The 8,616-nt window shown below is 39.8% G+C and overlaps 1 long non-coding RNA gene across 1 annotated transcript; it reads right to left on the bottom strand.

Moving 5' to 3' along the window:
* Nucleotides 1–2,258: 2,258 nt before the first annotated feature.
* Nucleotides 2,259–3,155, bottom strand: LOC125799113 (uncharacterized). The gene is made up of 2 exons (XR_007437950.1): nucleotides 2,884–3,155; nucleotides 2,259–2,378 (listed from the first exon to the last, which is right to left on the bottom strand). It is a non-coding gene; the product is annotated as an uncharacterized LOC125799113 (long non-coding RNA).
* Between the last annotated feature and the right edge of the window lie 5,461 nt (nucleotides 3,156–8,616).

Here is an 8,616-nt window from a genome sequence, read left to right on the forward strand (position 1 = left end):
CTCAACTCTCAAACTCAAATTTCAACTTTCTAGTTTTTGCTGTGTACTGTTGTAATTTTTTACAGTGTGGTTGGAGAGCCTTTACCACAAATTACTGCATCAAAGCAGCATGGGATGGAGGCAATCAGTTTTAGGCACTGCTGATATTGGCCTTCAGCTCGTCTGTATTGCCGCTCTGGTGTTTCTCATTTTTCTCTTGACAATCCCCCACAGATTCTCTATGGGGTTCATGTCTGGAGAGCCGGCTGACCAATCAAGCACAGGAATATAATGGTCAGCAAACCATTTGATAGAAGTTGGCACTGTGGGCAGGTGCTAGATCCTGCTGGAAAAGGAAATCAGCATCTTCACAAGGCTTGTCAGCAGATGGTATAGAGAAGTATAAAGTGCTTTGAAAATCTCCTGCTAGGCGGCTGCATTGACCGACAACGCCTCTGATGATCTGCTCGACTGTAGACAGTGACATCTAGTTCATGGCAGGCCTGTGACTCGGTGGCTTATAGATCATTTATGACCATCCAAGCCATCTTGCTCTCAGCTGAGGGTCACAGTGTGGCTTTACCACCCAATGACTCTCATTTAAGATATGTTGAATTGTTGAAACTTATAACCTGAAGAAACGGATCCAAGATAGATGCTAGACTTGTACTAGAAATGCAAGAAATGTACAGCTGTCCTTCTCAGATATGCACTTATATGTGTTCCTATGTCCTGACAAATCCAATGAATGCTATTAATTACCCACATTTTTCTGTGGGAACAAGCTTTTATTTTAAGCTTTTATTTCTTTTATTGTTGTTGATTATGGCTTACAGACAATGAAAACCCCAAAAATCAGTGTCTCAGAAAATTATTATATTATATAAGAATATTATATAAGAACAATTTGTACTTTTGGCAGTGTTGGCAGTGTGCCAAGTCCTGCTGGAAAATGAAATCTGTATCTGTATAAAAGTTGTCAGCAGAGGGAAGCATGAAGTGCTGTAAGAATTTCTGGGAAAACACTGCACTTTGGTGGAGATGCGGATTTCATTTTCCAGCAGGACTTGGCACACTGCCCACACTGCCAAAAATACCAGTTGATATAATATTCGAATTTTCTAATTGGGGTGTTTACTGGCTGTAAGCCATAATCATCAGCGATAAAATAAATAATTTAGTTTAAAATAGATCACTCTGTGTGTTTAATACATATATATAATATTTAAACTGAATTACTGAAATAAAGTAACTATTCAATGATATGCTTGATATTTTTTTATTTATTCACTAGTATATGTATATACGTATTTTGAAGTACATTTAAAACACGTCCATATACACAGTATACATGTATTTTTGTCCATATGGTTCAACCATTAAAACCTCTTATGGAAGATTGTCACGTCTGGTGCTGTTAGCTCCTCTGTCCATTCCACACCAAGCTCTAACGGAGGTTGTCAGGTCAACAACTACACTACCCAGAATGCACCACCCGCTGACATCACGCACTCACCTGATCACGTGACACCTCACCTGCTTCCTCCAGGAAGTCCCGAATACTGATTACTGGCACTATAAAGGTGCTTTTGTCTTCATTGCTCTGTTTACTGGTGATCACCCATTTTTCTGTATCGACTACGATTACATCTATTTATTAGCTGCGGTCCAATCTGAAGGGAGCTGCCTAGGTAGTCATTGCCTTCAAAGGCAGCTCCCTCGTTCGGCAGCATTTTCACCCATAAGGGATCTTATAGGGCAGCGCGTTCGGGACACGCTCTGGAGTCAGCATACGTCATCACGTCTAGCGCGCTGTGCCCGTGAGCTGTTTATAAAAAAACTAAAGTTAATGATCACTTACCTCGGGATAAATCTCAATGCAGCGGCAGCTATTTCTCTTTTACTCATCCAAATATTACAGATATTTAAATATTCATGATTTACTTTAATTATACACTTTTCCTCACTTAATTCTCAGAGTATGGTCAGTTTTATTTATGTATTTAATTTATTTTTGATTAGATGCTTCATAGAAATGCATGAGTAATGAAACCATAATATAATAAATATTTTGTATGAGCCATCAGAGCTAAATTATCAAACTAAGCTACGTTTCACACAATAGTACATTCATACACAGTCAGCTAATTTATCTTTACCTTTTAGTTGCATAAAACACATGATTCATAAACTTTTTATTTATTTATTTACCCATACCCACTAGTTGAGATGTGATACTACAATAAGCATAGTGACAATAAACACACATCAAGCAAAAATAATGTTAAGAGAGAAAACTTTATTACATTCAAAGAAAAAAAAATTATATTCATAAAGGGAGCTAACGCTGCCTCCAGCTGGTCTGACCAGAGTTCACCTTCCCCGGCCCACGTTCATCCCTGTGGAAAAAATAAATCTGAATTAGTAACAGCGGTTTATGGAGAACACGCTCATAATTCCACTATTTACACAGTTAATCACTCAGTTACAGGTAAATCTAGTTATTCCCTCTAACAATTAAACTGTTTACGCATTAAATCACTGAATTACAGGTTATTCTACAGTTTTACACTATTTACACAGTAAATCACTTAGTTATACGTAACAGTGACTTAAAACAGTTAAAACTTTTTATACTGGACGGCCAGGGTGTCTTTGTTTCCTAGCGGGGGTTTCCTCAGCGCTGCAGCCGCGTTTGGTACTCTGTAAGTCGGCTAGATGCATGTTAGCTTACCTGGTAAATTAAGCTAACGGTAAGCTAACGGTAGCTTCCGCCGGTCAGGTCTTACATTAAATGAAGTACAGGCGAAAACAACGATGGAAAACAACTTAAAACAGTCTAAAATATGCTAGTTTGATAAACCCACGCAGCGGTGAGTGGAAATACAGGAGGGAATTACTTACATTTGTACAGAAACTCCGTGGCAGTGCCGGCTCCGTCCGCCATGTTTTTAAATCTGAGCGCTGGAACTCTGATCTGGTGAAATGCATCATGGGATTGCCTTCGCCGTGAAGGATACATCTCACGCTGCCTTCAGAATCGGGGTAAAATAAGGCAGCTGCCCAGGTAGGCAGCACATGCTACCTTCCGAATGGGACAGTCCTTTTCTCGGGAGCGTGCCTATGCTGCCTGAAAATGCTGCCTAGTTGGGCAGCTCCCTTCAGATTGGACCGCAGCTATTGTTTTAATAAACTTTATATACTTTTATCAGTATCTGCACGTGTCTGCAATTCTGTACAAACCATGACAAAGATAATTACTTTTTTGAGTTGACGTTCAAACACACACCCACATCCACACCCACACACACACACACACACACACACACCAAAATGAGAGGATACTTTTAGCTCTTTGAAGGAAGAGCCAGCATGCAGCTGTGTTTACTGCGCAAAAAAGACATGCTGACTCTAAGCTCTGTGTTTAGTCTCAACAGAGAGGAAAATGATGATGTTACTGCCACCCTCAACTCGAACCATCTGTGTGTGTGTGTGTTTGTGTGTACGAGCTTGTTAATCTATTTAGTCTGCTTGTGCATCCTTCTGCGGCATGTGTTTTCTTTCCGGTTTTCATGGGAAACTAGTAATTTGCTGTAAAAAGGCCATTCAGGGGCATACATTAAATGCATTAATTTCAGCATTTACATTTCAGCAGACGATTTGTGCCTAGTCTACACTTCCCTAATAATTGAATTCTTAGTGCTGAAGTTGCATTAATAAATAGTGCGATCTAACAAAGCCAACAATTATTAGTTTTGTTATTTGTCTCATAATGTACATTTCTGAGAATGGAAATACATGAATAGGAATAAAGGTCTTGTTGTTTTATTGTTACAATGATAAATCAAAACAATAATAAGCATTTACTATTGTGGAGTGATGAATGAATGAGCCATCACAAAATCATCTATATGCATCCAACAATAAAGGAAGCCTAATGCATATTTTAGTGAATGATTCATTTTGCTGTGGCCAAAGTGACATGCATTTGTGGTAGCCACTTACATTAATAGCAATATTTAGTACTTATACCCTAAAATAACAGTAAGTTACAGTATTTACACAGGCTTATAGGTATAATTGTGTATTTGTTGTAGCTACTGCACTATGTAACTTTGGTGGAGCAAGAAACAAGAACTCTAGAAAATGGAAAATGTAGATCCCTTTAATTTGAAGTCATATGGAGTTTGTATATAAGCTTATAATATTACTCTACCTGAATGCATCAGCGACCAGCAGGACTGAACTGGGGTCATTTTTCCATCAAAAGATTTTAATGATAGTTAGTATCATTGTTGTAAATATTTGCATTAGAGGAATTGAGGCTTATAAATACAAAGCTGCAAATAAAATGATTACAAATATATCACAATATATATTTATTTATTGTCATAAAAATAACACATTTATGTTTAGCTACTTTATGTTCCGTTTCTAAATCAACATTGAATGTTCAACTGAGGAAACTTGCCTACAGCAGGGGCTAAATAACTCGCCATATCTGGACCAAATTCCACATTCCAAAAAGTATATGCCAACTCCCCATTTGCCAAGTATAATATTAGAATCAGCCATTAGAATAGAGTCCTTTGTGCCAACACCCAGATTACAGAATATAGTATGCGAATCTGCCCAAGCCACTTGTGCCAACACCCCATTAGTTGGGTATAGTATGGGGATTGGCCTGCAAAGGTTTCGTCAACAACCCAATTGGCAAGTATGACATGGAAATCGGCCCATAAAGCTTTTACCAACACATCAGTTGCCGAGTATAATATTGGAATTGGCCTGCAAAGCTTTAACCAACACCCCAGTTGGTGAGTATTACATGTAAATCGGGCAATAAATCTATTGCCAACACCTCAGTTGCCAAGTATAATATGAGAATTGTCCCACAAAGCTTTTGCCAACACCTCAGTTGCCGAGTATTACATGGAAATCAGCCCATAAAGCTTTTGCTAAAACCTCAGTTACCAAGTATAATATGGGACACAGCCCTAAAAGATTTTGCCAACACTTCAGTTGCCGAGTATTACATGGAAATCAGCCAGCAAAGCTTTTGCCAACATCTCAGTTGCAGAGTATAATATGGGACACAGCCCTCAAAGCTTTTGCCAACACCTCGGTTGCTGAGTATAATATGGGATTCAGCCTATAAAGCTTTTGCCATCACCTCAGTTGTTGAGTATCACATAGAAATCAGTCGGCAAAGCTTTTGCCAATACCTCAGTTGCCAAGTACAATATGGGAATTGTCCCACAAAGCCTTTGCAAACACCTCAGTTGCCGAGTATAACAAGGATTCGGCCAGCAAAGCTTTTTCCAACACCTCAGTTGCTGAGTATTACATGGGAATTGGCCCACAAAGCTTTTGCCAATACCTCAGTTTCCAAGTACAATATGGGAATTGTCCCACAAAGCCTTTGCCAATATAGGAGTGGGCCGCAAAGCTGCCAACACCTCAATTGCTAAGTAGAATATAGGATTTGGACCGCAAAGCTTTTGCCATCACTTCAGTTGCCAAGTATTACATGGGAATTCACCCTCAAAGCTTTTGCCAACACCTCAGTTGCAGAGGATAATATGGAAAACGGCCTGCAAATATTTTGTCAACACCTCAGTTGCCAAGTATTGTTTGGAAATCAGCCCATTAAGCATTTGCTAACACCTCAGTTGCCAAATACAATATGGGAATTGACCTGCAAAACTTTTGCCAACACCCAATATGGGAATCAACCAATCAGCCAAGCTCAGGTCGATTCTTCACACTTCCTGGGATAAATCTAGGTGGTCAGGTGAGTTCAAATAGCTAATGTATTTGTTCCCTGAGCTATTGCTCCCCGAGGTATTGCTGTTTACCTTGTCTTGGCATCACTATCCAGGCCATCTCCAGGTCTAGACACAGATAAATCTCCAGGTACTTCTGATGGGCAGTCTGTGCCTGCTGCAAATGTTCTCATGCATCCTGGGAAATCTGGAAACCTTGGACAATTACAGAAAATGAGAAAATCGTGTGTGGGAGGGCCTGTAACATGGTGCAGCACCATATATTCAAGCAACCAAATGTTTTATAAAAAAAATAAAAAATCACTATTACTACTTTTTGTCTTTTAAATGGTTTGACGTGGTGAATCTGGGACAGCATGGTGGCACCACAGGTTGTCTGTGTGGGTGTTGTATTCCTCAAGGGGGCTGGGTTCAATCCATGTTCCGGTGACTTTCTTTGAGAAGTTTGCTGTGTTCTACCCATGTCTATCTGGGTTTCCCCCCCCCAGGTGCTCCATTTTCTTCCAAACACACACATGATAGGTGAATTGACCATTCTAGCTTTCCCCTAGGTGTTACTGTTTGAGCTATTGAGTGTGTGCGTCATGACTGTTCAGGGGGAATTACTGCCTTATGCTTAATGATTCCAGGTTAGTCTCCAGACAAACTGTGACTCTGACCAGGCATGAGAAAATGGATAAAAAAAAAAAATGATTTTGATGTACCTAGTAGCATTTTGTATAGGTAATTTAACAAATAGTACAATTTCCAGCATCTGCATCTAATCCACTTCTGGCCTGTGGGAGACTTGTAAATACCAGATATGGTCCAGGTTAATACCACATTAATGTTGTTATCATGGTTATTAGAGATAAAAGTGAGTTTTTAAGTTAAAATCAATTTGGTTGATCAGATTTTGTATTCTATTTTAGGCTATTTTAGGCTATAATTGTAACGTAGAGAATATAAATTGTTTTAGCAGAATACAGTAACCCTACAGCAAATACTATCTTTCAAAAATGTATAGTATAAAAGTAGATACAGGCCAGAAGCATGTTCAGGGAAGCTACAACTTTTGGTGTTTGATTGTGGCATTAGCATTAGCACTAGGTGCTACATACCAACCTTTAAGCGAATCTTTCTGAAGATACCTTCTGAAGAAGCTGTGTAAGAAAGCCATGGATGCACTGTGAGAAAGCTTGCTTCTGACACCCACCTCCAGCTAACCCTGCCATGCTGACTTGCTGTCACTTAAAGCTGCCACCAAAAGCTGCCACATACTGACTGGCAGATACCACTTCCAACTGGAAGCTGTCATCAACAGCAGCCACTAGACAAGATTTATGTTTTTTTTTTTTTTTCAAATAGATTTGCTCACTTTCTGACAGTTAATCTTTTGTCAATTGTTGTTGATCAATAAAGTTTTGGGTAATGAATGATTTAAGCCTTTTTGGTAGCTGGATGGCTGAACTCATATAATATATATTTATGGCATAGTAGTCTGTGTTAAAAAAAAAAAAACTGCAGCTACTACTAACTGCCACAGATAAAATTTTATTTTGTGTTAATTTGTGTTCCAAGAGATGTTTTTTTCATGTTTATGGAAGAGATGGAACCTTATGTACTCTTTGATTCCCTATAGCAAATTTTTATTTCACACCCCGCCAACATTTCATGCCTTGCACCTGCATTGTGTACATAGCAAAAATGCTTTTAAATATTTCTACCCCAGTGGGCGTGGTGGGCTTGGAGTGACGTGTGTTCAGATAATTTCTGTGTATTGCTATCTTGTCAATGAAAAACAAAGTCAAGCCACTATGAGCAGGAGGTCGCAGGTTCGAACCCCAGCTCATGCAGCTTTGCCATCAAGCTGCCGGTGCTCAGAGGGAGCAAAATTGGCCCTGCTTCCTCTGGGTGGGTAGATGGCGCTCTCTCCCCACATCACTCCTATGGTGATGTCCACAGCACAGGGCGTCTGTGAGCTGATGTACCGGAGCCGAGCCGCTGTGCTTTCCTCCAAGCGCGCTGGCTGCTCGGTAATGCTCCATCAGCAGCAGCTTGAAAAGAAGTGGCTTAACATGTATCGGAGGAAGCATGTGTTAGCCTTCACCCTCACTAGTGATAGGGGGAGTCCTAGTGGGTGGGTTGGGTAGTTGGCCGTGTAAATTGGGGAGAAAATGGGAAAAATTAGAAAAAATAAAAATAAAAAACAAAGTCAACCGTCAGACGTTCATTGCTATCTTGGAAATGCAGTTGGGCCAAGTTACTTTTAAAGGGAATGGCAAGTGACATGCTGATTGATTTTTTTTTTTTCACATTTTATCCAAAACACACCAATGACAAATTAAGAGAATTAGTACATGCTTTTAATTGTTTTTTTCTAAGGTGCAGAAGGTGCACTGTTGATGGCTCGCCTATAGAAAGCTAATATAGGGCCCTATATCTTTAAAGGAAGGCTGTGCATTCTACAAATCAAGCAATTTCTTGAAAACAAGCACTGCTATTACGAATGCTGTACTCGGTTCCCTTTGCAAACAAAATGGCCTGGATCTGGTGATTGCAAAGTCCCAGCTGGCTCAAGTCAGTCAGGTCATCATTTTGATTTGTTTTAGTTCAGTTTCAACGACATAGCATGTTTAAGTTAACCAACACACAGTCACTTTCAGCAACACAGAATAAAGGTAGCTTGCTCCTGTAGCCTACAACACTGAGCCCTGGTACATTGTATGGGTTTATCCTACTTAGCGGTTTATCCCACATAGCTTGTGTTTACACGGCAAACATGCAGACTACAGTCAAATAATACTCACCTCTGAATGGCGAAAAAGCTAGCGCTGTGGTTAGCAACTAATGCTAATGCTGCTGCACCCAG

Source organism: Astyanax mexicanus, chromosome 1 (assembly GCF_023375975.1).
Source record: "Astyanax mexicanus isolate ESR-SI-001 chromosome 1, AstMex3_surface, whole genome shotgun sequence".
In the NCBI taxonomy this organism is placed as follows: domain Eukaryota; kingdom Metazoa; phylum Chordata; class Actinopteri; order Characiformes; family Acestrorhamphidae; genus Astyanax; species Astyanax mexicanus.